The 13,606-nt window shown below is 48.8% G+C and overlaps 1 protein-coding gene across 1 annotated transcript in view; it reads right to left on the bottom strand.

Annotated features, from left to right (window-relative positions):
- The window catches only part of SYNPO (synaptopodin), a 172,038-nt gene extending 164,052 nt beyond the window's left edge, over positions 1 to 7,986 (bottom strand). The window contains exon 1 of the mRNA XM_069199556.1: positions 7,836 to 7,986. The gene's annotated coding sequence lies outside the window, so the exon portion shown is untranslated. The remainder of the gene's footprint in view (positions 1 to 7,835) is intronic.
- Between the last annotated feature and the right edge of the window lie 5,620 nt (positions 7,987 to 13,606).

Genomic DNA, 13,606 nt, shown 5'->3' with positions numbered 1-13,606 from the left:
CTAACAAGTTCTCCATAAAAAGGAGGTCTTTTACTAGGATCTGGAGGTGTTTCACTTGCTCCTGGCACCATTACAACAGGTAGCCATCGTGAGCATAAACGTACCTCAGCTTAGTCTCATCTGGAAAGGGTGGCTACATGTAGCGGCCACCTGTAGTTCAAAGTCCTTCTGAGCACCAGCACAAATGTTCCGCAGGGTGAGTTGAGGCCACACACTGAATGTTCTATTGGCCTCCAGGGTGAACAATATACTTCGGGCCCGATTCACAAAGGGACTTACATGTGGTAAAGTTACGAGTGCGGAGGCTCTGCACTTACTAAGCGTAAGTCCCTTTGTGAATCAGACCCTTGTTTTGAGAGAAGCTGGGCAGGGACCTAGCTCCAATCGAGGACTATGATAAAAGTGCAGATACTCGCCGCCCCAAAGTACATGTTTGCTACTGAGAAGTGTTGGTTCTCTTCCATTAAAGGTACTGTACCCCTCCTAAAAGTGGTGGTGCTCTCCCTTAGTAATTACAGAATTGCATGGACATGGTACCTGACAGGACCTTCTTATTTAAAGCATTGATGCTTGGTTCAAAGTGCTGACATCAGCCTCTTTACTCGGCCACTGCACCAACGATCAGTCTTAGTTGAGGCTGAAACAGACTCCAGAACCACACAGTTACCAAAGAGCAACCTATGCCTGAGACAGCAAGTGTAAAAACCATGCAGACCTTCACCCCCGCCACAACACAGGACGCCCACAATGGTGCCAGAGCACCTTGAATGGTGAAACTGTTCAAGGCACATTTGCCTGACAGCAGTGTGCCAAGCAAGCAGGAGCCTATTTGCGCACTCTTACCCGCTAGCGGAAATCCCACGCATTCAGGACTTTACATTTTAAAAAAAAGACACAGCAACACATCAAAGATGTATGCACATTTATCAAAAACACACACATATCAAACATGCACAGAGCATGATAGCAGAATTTTTGTATGTGAGATGTATTTTCATCACTGTCAAAAAGGAGCTGTGGCCTAGAGGAAATGAGCAAAGATTATAAATTGTAGTTTCTACTACAAGGACACCGGGTTCTCATCCAGCGTTCCCATTGTATGACATTGTGGGGGTCATTCCGACCCCGGAGGGCGGAGGGCGCCGCCCGCCCGGCGGGAACCGCCACTTGGCCGCTCCACGGTCAAAAGACCGCAGAGGCCATTCTGACTTTCCCGCTGGGCCGGCGGGTGCCCGCCAAGGGAGCGCCCGCCGGCCCAGCGGGAAAGGCCCTGCAACACAGAAGCCGGCTCCGAATGGAGCCGGCGGTGTTGCAGGAGTGCGACGGGTGCAGTTGCACCCGTCGCGATTTTCACTGTCTGCAAAAATCATGCTGGGGCCCTGTTAGGGGGCCCCTGCACTGCCCATGCCAGTGGCATGGGCAGTGCAGGGGCCCCCAGGGGCCCCATGACACCCGTTCCCGCCATCCTGTTCCTGGCGGTAAAAACCGCCAGAAACAGGCTGGCAGGAAGGGGGTCGGAATCTCCATGGCGGCGCTGCTTGCAGCGCCGCCATGGAGGTTCAGCCCAGCCAGGGGATCCCCTTTTCTGACCGCGGCTTTACCGCCACGGTCAGAATGGGCAGGAAAGCACCGCCAGCCTGTTGGCGGTGCTTTCCGTCGTTCACGGCCCTGGCGGGTTTTACCGCCAGGGTCGGAATGACCCCCTGTGTGATCCTTGCCAGGTGAGCTTTGGGAACTGTAGTGTCTCTGACATCAGAAAAGGAACTTCTGCATGTAACTTGATTCACCATTGAAATCTCACTATAGGGGAGCTCTGTGGTATGTGAATGTCAATTGAAAATGCAACTTTTGCACAGCACTTTCTTGTGGTTGGTATTTACCCGCTTTCTTTCGTTACGTGCCATAAGACAGTGATTTTTTTATCTTTGCCAACTATACAAGCTGTTTAATGCCTGGCGTTTATGCTTCTTATTGCATACTTATATTACATCATCACTGGCAGCACTGTCGATGTGTGCATGTATTAAGAGTCAGTGGCCTTATTTGTGAATATAAACTGTATGCTCTTGGCTTCTTGTCTTTAGCTGCCATGTCAGTGGTTTTAAAGTGTTAGAGCATCACCAGACTGGAAGGACCGAAGGGTCCATGTGTGCAGGAAATGGGGGGCTAGATGATCTTGGGGCTCTTCGCAGTTGAGAACGAGGCTGTGAAGGGGCTAGTGGTTTCAGTCTTCATGAAAGTGGCAAACTAAATAGATCGCTTATGTCCTAACAGTAAGGGCAGCCTGGATTGGCCTCTTATTATTGTCATCAACAGCACACTGCCATGTTGGATGGGCCTGCAGCCCAATCTGAAATAAATGGACGGATGACATAGGTTTTGCTGACCGTATCCTGGGATGTGAAGCACTCTATGGGCTTGGATTTGGACATCCTTGTCTGCTGTAAATGAGCTGAATGGTGGGCCTGGGTGTCCTTATGTGTAAGAACGATGCTTCTGGGTCCTCGTCTGCCCTGTGGGCATGGGTGGGTGGAAGTATGTGCCTGCTTGAGATGGGACTGGACTATAGAACATAAACCACCTAGGGCCTGATTACAAGTACATGGGCTGTTTAGCGCACCTGATAAATAATAATACCACAGGTTACGTCACTGGGTGCAATAAATAGCACCTATTACAAGTTTGTGGGGAATAACATGCGGATTTTGGTGTTTAATGCACCGTGTGGTGTTGGTTAAATTTTGGTAGGTTTGACCTGCCGAAATGGAACAAAGCTCGAGCTATTTAACACATCTGATAATTATCGGATATGTTAAATGCCTTTTTGATTCATAATTCCGACCCATGTGTAACCCCTAGGCAATGTTCGGAACTGACTAACCCACTTGTAATCAGGCTGCGAGTAGGCATAAGCCTCCTTACCCGAAGGGCCCCAAAAGCAGGCCGAGCTAACATGCTCAAACCAGCCACACACTCCTTTCGTCTCCAAGCTAATCTCTCTGTTCATGCATCCATTCTCTTCCCTTTCTCCTCTCTTTCTTGTCCCTCTCTGATCGCGCCCTCTCTTACTTCCCGTGCCTCCCTCCTTTTCATTGCCTTTCTTGAACCTCCGGAGAATCAGAGAAAAGAAGCAGAGACAAGTGACAGAAGAGCCGGGGGCAGCCCTGAGTTTTCCAAACCAGCCTCCAGTGGCTCAAGCTCTGCGGTAAATGCCCGCGGAATGAGAGACCCGCCCAGCCCTGCTTGATAATGTGGGGGTGGCTGGGCCTGCCTGTAGTCCTTAAAGAAGATACACGGTCAGAATGCAGGGGTTGGGTCCCTTTCATTCATATCGCGTGTCCCAGGCGCCCCCTAGTGGCTTGCGCAGCTCAGGACTAAATCTGTGGAATGAAAACGAGGGAAGAGAGATGGTTGAGAAATGCAGGCTGGCAGGTACCCAGTTTCTGAGAGGACCAGATAGAAATGATCGGTTGGAATTGTAAGAAAAGGGTAACGCTGGAGACAGTGTAGAGGCTTTGTGCTGTGGTCCTTATCTGCAGTCATAATCACTCATTTTTGTATAATTGTTCTATGAGCGCTGTATCCAAAAATCATTCCTGGCTCGGATGCCTGCATGCCACGCCAGCTGGTAGGGGTGCTGGCAGCTCCAGGCCGAGCCTTCCTTCTATTTCTGCTCCGGCCTGTCCTAACTCCCTCCCTCCGGTGGAGGCTCAGCCGGCCTCCCGTGTATCACATTTCCTCTGGGAGGATGTGCGGGCTTCGGGTATTACAGGCTCTGCTGTGTACGGTGACCAGGCGTCCGGTAACACGAGGAGGCAGGAGAGGCTGACTGCACCGACATGTCTGGCATCTGGGGAACTCAGTGTTTTTAAAACTGACTGAACACGCCGCCTCATCTGGAGATAATGTGCGCTCAGCCTCTCTGCTCTCCTGGCGTCATTTCTCTATGGCTGGCCCGGCTCTCGCGGTCCTGGTTCTTTCCCTTCCCTCCCCTCGCTCACTTCTACTCTCTCCTACTTCGCCTTCCCGCTCTCTCCTTCGTTTTCTTCGTCCTCCATTTTCTTGCACTCACTGTCCCAGCTCATGTCTCTCTCACTCTTTCATTCCTCATTTGCCTCCTTCACTGCTCGCCCCTACAGCTCGCTTCTATCTCTGCCTCCTCCGCCCATCTCCTGCACCTCTCCCTCAGGGCTCCATCTCCTGCACCTTTCCCTCAGGTCTCCATCTCCTGCACCTCTCCTTCAGGGCTCCATCTCCTGCACCTCTCCTTCAGAGCTCCATCTCCTGCACCTCTCCCTCAGGTCTCCGTCTCCTGCACCTCTCCCTCAGGTCTCCATCTCTTGAGCACCTCTCCCTCAGGTCTCCATCTCCTGCACCTTTCCCTCAGGTCTCCATCTCTTGCACCTCTCCTTCAGGGCTCCATCTCCTGCACCTCTCCTTCAGGGCTCCATCTCCTGCACCTCTCCTTCAGGTCTCCATCTCCTGCACCTCTCCCTCAGGGCTCCATCTCCTGCACCTCTCCCTCAGGGCTCCATCTCCTGCACCTCTCCCTCAGATCTCCATCTCCTGCACCTCTCCTTCAGAGCTCCATCTCCTGCACCCCTCCTCCATCTCCTGCACCTCTCCCTCGGGGCTCCATCTCCTGCACCTCTCCCTCGGGGCTCCATCTCCTGCACCTCTCCCTCAGGTCTCCATCTCCTGCACCCCTCCCTCGGGGCTCCATCTCCTGCACCTCTCCCTCGGGTCTACATCTCCTGCACCTCTCCCTAAGGGCTCCATCTCCTGCACATCTCCCTCAGGGCTCCATCTCCTGCACCTCTCCCTCAGAGCTCCATCTCCTGCACCTCTCCCTCAGGTCTCCATCTCCTGCACCTCTCCCTCAGGTCTTCATCTCCGGTCTTATCCAGCTTCCTGCCTCCATTAGCCACGTCTCCTATACCCATCGACTTATCTTTTCTGTTTATTTAACTGTATTGGAGTTGATTATTTCATCGTATTTGAGAGTCCCGAAGACCCCTTGCTATGTACTAAGGCTCTGCACAGTAAGTGCAGAGTGGCCAAGTCAGCCAGGAGCACCGGGACGAGGAGTACAAAGTGCTGGGGAGAAAACCTGTAGAAAAGCGAGGAAAGGGTAATCATACAGCGACTCAGTCTGTACACGTTCAAAGAGATCCCCACCTCTTACACCCAGTCCCACTCCTCCTCACTGTACACGCTAAGAGATATCGCCAGCCAACACTCTGTACAAGCCAAAGAGGCTTTCATCAAAGACAAAAACTCACTCACTCACTCACTCACACACACACACACAAGAGCACACACTCACCACAACAGCACACTTTGTTTACATTTGCTCTCAGTTATCTCCACACACTCCACGTCATCAGAGCTCACCATCATGCACATTGAGCATCCCCTGAGCTCTCCATCCCCTACATACTGTACAAGTCCACAGAGCTTTGCACATATCAACAGAACCCCCACACGGCACAAGTCCATTGAACTTGCCACCCCCACACTGCACATGTCCTCAGAGCGCTCCACCCCACACACTGCGCATGTCCACAGAGTTCTCCACCCCCATACACTGTGTATGTTCAGAGCTCTCCATCCTCACACTGCACTTCTTCACAGATTCCCACCCTCACACAGAAAATGTCAATAGACCCATCCAAATATAAACATAACTCATCACCCCCTCAATCATTAACTATGGCAACAGACCTTTCCAACCTCCACATTTCACATGTCCACATAGCTCCAGTCCTGTCCAAACTTTGCATACCCACAGAACTCTCTTTCAACTACAAACTACACGTTTATGTGTACCTTTGCGTTTACAGAAGTCACAGTCCAACACACTGCACATGTTCACAGAGCTCTCCATCCCCCACACCGCACATGTTCATAGAGATCACTGCCCCCACGCAATGCACATGTTCACAGATACCGCCACCCCTCACACAGTGCACATGTCCACACAGCTCTCCACTCTCCATGCACTGCATATATCAACAGAGCTCTCCACCCCACACATGTCCACTGAACTTTCCATTCCTCACAAACTCACATGCTCACAAATCTCTCCATCCATCATACACTGAACATGAGCACGAAGCTCCTTATCTCCCACATACTCCACATATTCATGGGACTCTCCAGCCCTCACTCTCTACACATGTCTACAGAGCTCTTCACATGCTAACAGACCTATCCATCCATCATCAGACATTGCACATATTCACAGACCTCTCCAGCTCCCATAAACTGCACTTATTCACAAAGCTGTCCAGCCCCCTCACTGCACATGCCCATAGAGCCCTCCACATGTCCGCAAAGTTCTTAATCCACAGAAAGCTTCATGTCAGCTCAAGGACCTTCATCAGCCACACTCTGCATGTGATGTCTGATGTGGAACCCCATGCACTGCAGAGCTTCACCCCTATGCTTGATATGTGCCTAAATATCTCTAAACTGATCACCAGCCATGCACGGGCGGTGATAGATCTCCTCACAAAACGCTGTACATGTTCAAAGTGAGATTCATTAATAGTTGCCCACATACAGCACACTTTCAGATCTCTGTCACATTCTCGCAGTGAGATCCGCACCCTCACATACTGTACATTCCCAAAGACATTTCCAAAGAGCACATACTACATATGTTCCCAGAGATGTATGACCTACACCACTGCGAATTAGCTCACATATATTGAACCCCTGGACACTGTACATGTGCTAAGAGTTCCAGAACCACACACTGCACATGGCATCACAATTCCCCATCATCTATAGAACATTGCACACATGCTAATAGATATTCGCCCCAGCATCCTGCACATGTTCAAAGAAATTGAGAACACATTGTCCACATATTGCAAATGTGTTCAGGTCTCCATCACCCACACACACATGTATCACAAATCTTCCGCCATACACCACACGCTGCGCACAGGTCACAGGCCTGTCCTCTGCTGCATGAAGCAAACACTTGCTCAGTTTGGGATCCAGTTTGGGGGTTTCTATTAAACACCGCTTTATGGGGAATTAGAGAATACCACCGAGGCTTGGAAGGCAACCTCCACTGCTTGAAACTGAGAGGAAAAATTAATTCGCTGAAAACCTTCTGCCAAGTCAAATACAACCTGATCAAAAAAAAGTCAACCCACGTCCTATCCCAATCCTGATAGCTAATGCTTAGAAGCATCATATTAGACCAATAGCTTTAAAGTATTTAACTAGTACCACTAGAGTTATACAAAAACAACAAAATTAAATATATAGGCCACAGTCAGGCAGGTTATATGACGTAACAGATCCCATCAGGATCAGATTTCAAAATCACAAAGTCCTTTTCGAATCTTCACGTCGCTCACAAAATGCAAGTTTTCGATTGAGTTAAAATGCCTGAATCTTCTAACCACAATACCAAACACTCATTCAGCTAATAGAAACCCATGTTTTTCAAGTTTTCGGTCACATAAAAAGTATCTGAACATAAATCATCTTTGAACCTCTGAAACCTTCCCCATCTAGGATAGGCACACATCTCACCCGAAAAAAATCACAAAATGACTGGGAAAAACAAAATAAAATAACCATCTTATTTCCCGTTGCTTTGGATGCATGCATAAATGCAACTATAATACAATACACACAAAACAATTCACTCTGAGTAAAAGCAAAAAAAAATGAACAAGTTCTTCCCTGATTTTTAAGTTTACCCAAAATGCACGAGTTATATATAATTAGGGCTCGAGTTCTGTAATCTTCTTCCTAGCCCTCCTCGTGGTCCCAGCCCACCCTCGGCGCGTCCCCGGGGCTCGCGCCCTCACCTGCATCAGGACCAAGGGGGCAGAGATGCCCCAGGCCGCTCCTCGTCCTCCAGGCCCCTGGGGTCCTCGCCTTTCAAGCACATTTGCTTAACCCCTGGGGAGTGCCTGCGCACGGGCTCCTCTCTCTCCTCCTCAGCCTCTCTGCGTCCCAGCCCCGGGCGGAGAGGAAGTCTGGGAGTAGGAGAGGCAGGCTGAGAGGGAGGGGACTAGGGCCGGGTGGGAGTGTGGATATGAAACTTTTGATATAACAGACTCCCTTTTGTTTCCCCGCCAGCATATGGTCTGCTTCTCCCATGCTGAAGGCATTAAGGGGGATATTTTTAGGCCTTCATGCTGCAGTATAAACACAGGACCCATATTCCCCCGAAATCAAATAAAGGTAGAATTGGAGAACTTCGCAGAAAAGAGAAAACCTAGAAGCAGTGAACACAATGCGCGCTTTTGTCGTACAAGTGGTGTTTTTGGAGCGGTGTGTTTTACAGAATTTCCCGCACCTACCTGACAGAATTCAAGCGACCCCGAGAAGGGGTCTTGGGGGGAAAGGGGATGAGGGAGCCTTTTATACACCCCGTGACTGGCTTCATTCTGCTTTCCCCGCGTGTTTTCACCCCGTGACCCAAAGGGGGCCCGGCCACATTTCAAAGGCAGGTGTGGGAACACGGACACCTTTGAGGGCTTCTATTTTCGGGCAAGGCGAGGAGATGCGAGACCTGCAGGTCCGTCGAACTGGGCTGGGAATGTGGAAAACACTGGTCCCTCTTTGAGACCTTCTGAGGCCCGAACCTCACGCTGTTGCCATCCAAACCTACTGCAGAGTGCATGACTTTCTTCGCAACGCAGGGACATAAACGGTAGTATCGTAGTGCCTGGAAGCCTTTAGCGGGAGCAACGTTTAATCAATTATATTAATCATTGACTTTAACTCACACAGGTAGCAGGAGCAGTGCAAGCTATTGTGCCATGAATTGTTAGATTACCTGAAAAATTGATCATTTAGGGGCACATTTATCTATATGTGCCCCCTTGCTGCAACGCACTGCGTGACAGAGGAAGTGCAGCCCTGCTCCGCATTTGATATAATACAGCGCAGTCCTGCCTCTTCCCAGCGCTAGTGCACAATGGGCTGCCTAGTGCCAATGCAGGCATTCTTGCACCATGGGGCAAGGGCGACTGCGTTGTAAGCAGGATTGTCTTTGAGCAGGAAGGGCTTCCTTGCTGCACAAAAACAATCCCCAGAGTCATTTGCCTCTTTCTATGTGTGCTTCAGAACAAGGGGAAACATATTTCTCCTTGTTACGCATCACCTGGGGAGATAGCAGTTTTGGCGCATTCCCAGGTCTATCACTTTTGATAAATCTGGGAATGCATCAAAATCCAGGGGTGTTGTGTCGGAACAACCACGCACCCCCTATGGAACGCCTCCCTGGGGCAGACTAACACAACACAGTGATTCCTGTGACAGGTCTAACATAAGCGGCAGCAGTGTGAACTTCGTCAGATTCATGTGACAGGTCCAACATAAGCGGCAGCAATGTGAACTTCGGTCAGATTCATGTGACAGATCTAACACAGGCAGCAGCAGTGTGAGCTTCTGTCACATTAATGTGGCAGGAGCATTACAGGCAGTAGCATTGCAAGCTTTGGTCATATTCAAGTGACAGGTCCAATAAAGGCAGCAGCACTGTGAGCTTTAGTCACATTCATGTGACAGGTTCATCACAGGCAGCAGAAGTGCGAGCTTCGGTCTCATTGATGTGACAGATCCATCACAGGCAGCAGCAGTGCAAGCTTCAATCACATTCTTCTGACAGGTCCAACACAGAAAGCAGCAGAGCGCACTTCAGTCACATTCATGAGACAGGTCCAACACAGGTAGCAGAAGAGCGAGCTTCGATCACATTCATGTGACGGGCCCTACACAGACAGAAACAGTGAGAGCTTCAGTCACATTTATGTGACAGGTCCAACACAGACAACAGCAATGAGAGCTTCGATCTCATTCATGTGACAGGTCCAACTCAGGCCGCAGCAGAGTGAGCTTCAGTCACATTCATGAGACAGGTCCAACTCAGGCAGCAGCAGAGCAAGCTTCAGTCGCATTCATGAGACAGGTCCAACAAAGGCAGCAGCAATGAGAGCTTCAGTCTCATCCATGTGACAGGTCCAACAAAGGCAGCAGCAGAGCAAGCTTCAGTCGCATTCATGAGACAGGTCCAACAAAGGCAGCAGCAATGAGAGCTTCAGTCTCATCCATGTGACAGGTCCAACAAAGGCAGCAGCAGAGCAAGCTTCAGTCGCATTCATGAGACAGGTCCAACAAAGGCAGCAGCAATGAGAGCTTCAGTCTCATTCACGTGACAGGACCAACACAGGCAGCAGCTGTGTGAACTTCATTCAAACAGAAAGTTTCAGTAAGGCGTAGTAAGTGTTCCTGACATAGACAGAAATGCATACCACACTATATACTTCGTTTACACTGGGAATAGGCAAGGCAGGGGCGGAACGAGTATCCACTTCTCCCAGGAAAAGGTAAAGAACAGTGCCAGGGCAAGCCTCACTCAGAGAGCTACTAAAGCTGGGGCCAGACAGCGAGTTACAGTCAACTTCAAAAATGCTTCGTCCAAGTCACATGTAACAATAACAATAGTATTTCAATAGTATATAAAGCATCATCGCAGTACCTTCCACACTGGTTTAGTTTATAAACAACATTGGTCTCCAATTTGGCCAAGTTTTAAAGCATCATATATTGTCAATTTCTTCCACTTACCAGCATGTAAAGAACAAATGAAATGTTGTTACTGAAAATCCTTTTTTCTGAACTTTTGATTGCTTCAGATACTTTCTGACTTTGCATGGATGATGCATTACCAATCTCAAAGGCAGATAAGGCATACACTATAAATCAGCCAATTTAGATTGTTATTTATGGAGTATATCTCCAAAATTATAAACTCTCTTCATTTAAGCGTGCTAAGTCTCAGAGTTCCATTCATTCTTGTACACCACTGCAATGTCAGTTTGTTGTCACACTTCCCCAATATGTAAAACATGCGTTCCTATGCCAGTTTATGCACTGCCTTCATATGCAAAGCACAATTGCAACGCCGGTTTCCACTTTGTCCCAGTAAAGTAGTAATGCATGGCAATTTCCTCATCACACCAGTATGTGAAAAACTATGCTTGTCACATTCAACAGTGCCTCTAAATGCAAAGCACACATAACAGCGCCAACTTCCTCATTTCTTCAGTGTGTAAAATACACCTTGTCAGGCCAGTTGCCACAGTTCCTAGGTGAAGCATCATTTCAAAGCCGGTTTGCATGTTACGCATTGCGCCCACGTGACTGGCCTCGCACCGTCGCTTCTCCGAGAGCCTGCTGTGGCTGAGGCGATGTCTAGTGGCTGGAGCTAGTCTAGAACTGCCCAGGCCAGCTCAAGTGCCAGACTGAGGTCCTGCCTATGACAGAGACATAAATCCAGTAGTCTGCGATCTTTTTCTGCATACTGTAAGCGAGGCTTCTGTGGTCTGTCACGTGCCTTTGTCGAAAAAGCAGGGCCACGTCACAGGCAGCTTGTATTTCTGTTAAACAGGGATACATGAAATAGTACTGAATGTCAGCTCTGCGGCCTCTCTCCTTTGGCTGGAATGAGCATGGGAACTTCCCCCTCCTGCCCCCCAACACTCAGCCAGTGGCCCATGAGTGGATCTGGACATGGAGCGCTGCAAAATGTAGACCACCATCCCATATTCTATTTCATCCTTGTCGTGGCGAGGGAGCCACGGGCTCTAATGCAAGTAAGGAGACTAACCCCCCGTTCCTTGACTGGGGAATAAAAGGCGGCCATAAGTGCTGCAGTGCCTATTCACATCACTGGGACCTGGTGATGCTGCACCTGCTGCACTAAGATTAGCTATGGCCAATGCAGAGGGCACACATTTAACCGGGTAGATACAGACATGGCAGCATGTACTACAAGAAATGAAGACACATGATGTACGTCAATACACTGCAAATAAAGTGTGGTTTTAATGTGATTTAACAAGAGGTACATTTCACAGACGATGACTGTTGAGCTTAAAAAGGCTTTGTTCTCACTGAATAAGTACCTCATTGCAACGCAGAGAGCATCTCGTTTGAAATCCATATAGCAACAGTTTGTAGGATGCAGAGGAAATCTTGTTTTAACATACAGAATACACCACCTGTCACTATGGAGACTGGTACCCATCAGTGAAAAAACACCTCTTTCAGCAGAGTACTTCTCCTTTAAATCTGGATTCCAAGATCCTCAAGTGGCCTTGCCCAACATTCTCCACAAAGGATGGGATGCAGTGCACCCCTTTAAATAAAGATAAGCTTTGCTGCTTTTCATATCCCTTCAAGTGGCCAATAAGCAGCCTAGTACCTGCTCTTTGGCAATAACACTTATGGACTCTTCTGAGGGTGCCATGTTGCAATCACATGTGCATTACCTGTAGGGACTCGAGCTACCTTCTTAACGCCAGCAGGATACACTGGAGTTACAGCACATATGGCCGCTACTAAGTCAATGATGTCCAGCCCTGGGTAGGACTTTTCTACGAGCGTTATGAGGAGGGGGTCATGCTCGGGTTAGGCATTACTGAGGTAAGTAAGAGGGCCTCTGATCTCAAGGGTGGCGCATGTGTAGGTGATATTCTGGAAAAGACTTATAACCTGATCTGCCCTCGCCTTAGCATGAGTTTTATGGGAATGATGGGTTCACTAGAAGTGGAAAGGTGTCAGACGTGAAAGGGTGTGTTTAGGGCAGCAGGGCAATTGTCCTCAGCTGTAAAGTTTAAAGTTTGCCTTAAGACCACCAGACATTTCAGCAGCACATGAAGGCCTTACTCGTCCACTATTCTGTTCTTTCTTTATGTTTTCTCTCTAAATTTCTCAGCACCAAGACACCCTTCCTATGTACCACAGCACTTTACAAGTATGTTAACATAAGACAACCTGTTTTTGTCCCTCTGTATTTACTATAAGATCTGTAGAGTTCATATTTTATTGTCCAACTTGATTTATATCAAGTGTGGACGAGTAATGTGAGACGCGCAAACATCATGGATGTATTCTGTATACATAAATATCTTTTCACACCTCATTCCCTCCCTATCTCTCTACAGATCCTACGTCACTTCCCTGTCTCATTTCTCCACAGCCTGTGAAACTCTTACCTTAGAGCTTGAATGGCAAAGGTGCCAGGGCCCAAAGTTTTGCCGATGCTATCAAATATCTCGTGCAGAATTCAAAGGCTGAGTGTCCTTCATTCCAACGCATGCCTTTTTCACCCACTCCATATGCTCCCTGCCTCCTTAACTCACTCTTTTCAGTTTCTTTTTCAACCCGGCTTTCTTTCTTTGCCACTGCTATTGCTCTTTTTTCTTCATCCTTCTTACCCCCTTTTGTGTTTTTCTCTCTCTTGCTGGGTGTCAAAGTCTGATGAGGCAAAATAAGTGCCAGCCCCAAAACATAATTGCCAGTGTACCCCACCTACAAAAACCAGCTCAAATTAAGCACTGTCGTCACCGCCTATTCTCAACATGGACCCTGGCTCTCTGCACTGTCTCTTCTCTCCACAGTCCCTGGACCTCTTCCTTGCGTCCTCTCTCCACCCAGCACCTCTTCACTGTCACATACCCAAGCATCTCTTTACTGTCTTATCTCTTCACGGCCTCTCCAACACTTCACTGCCCAATCTCTTCTCTGTAGCGCCTGCATCTCTTTACTGCCCTTCCTCTCAACA

This window comes from Pleurodeles waltl, chromosome 7 (genome assembly GCF_031143425.1).
Source record: "Pleurodeles waltl isolate 20211129_DDA chromosome 7, aPleWal1.hap1.20221129, whole genome shotgun sequence".
Lineage (NCBI taxonomy): Eukaryota > Metazoa > Chordata > Amphibia > Caudata > Salamandridae > Pleurodeles > Pleurodeles waltl.
Note: the sequence above shows the minus strand (reverse complement) of the source record. Positions and strands in the feature narration are given on the sequence as shown.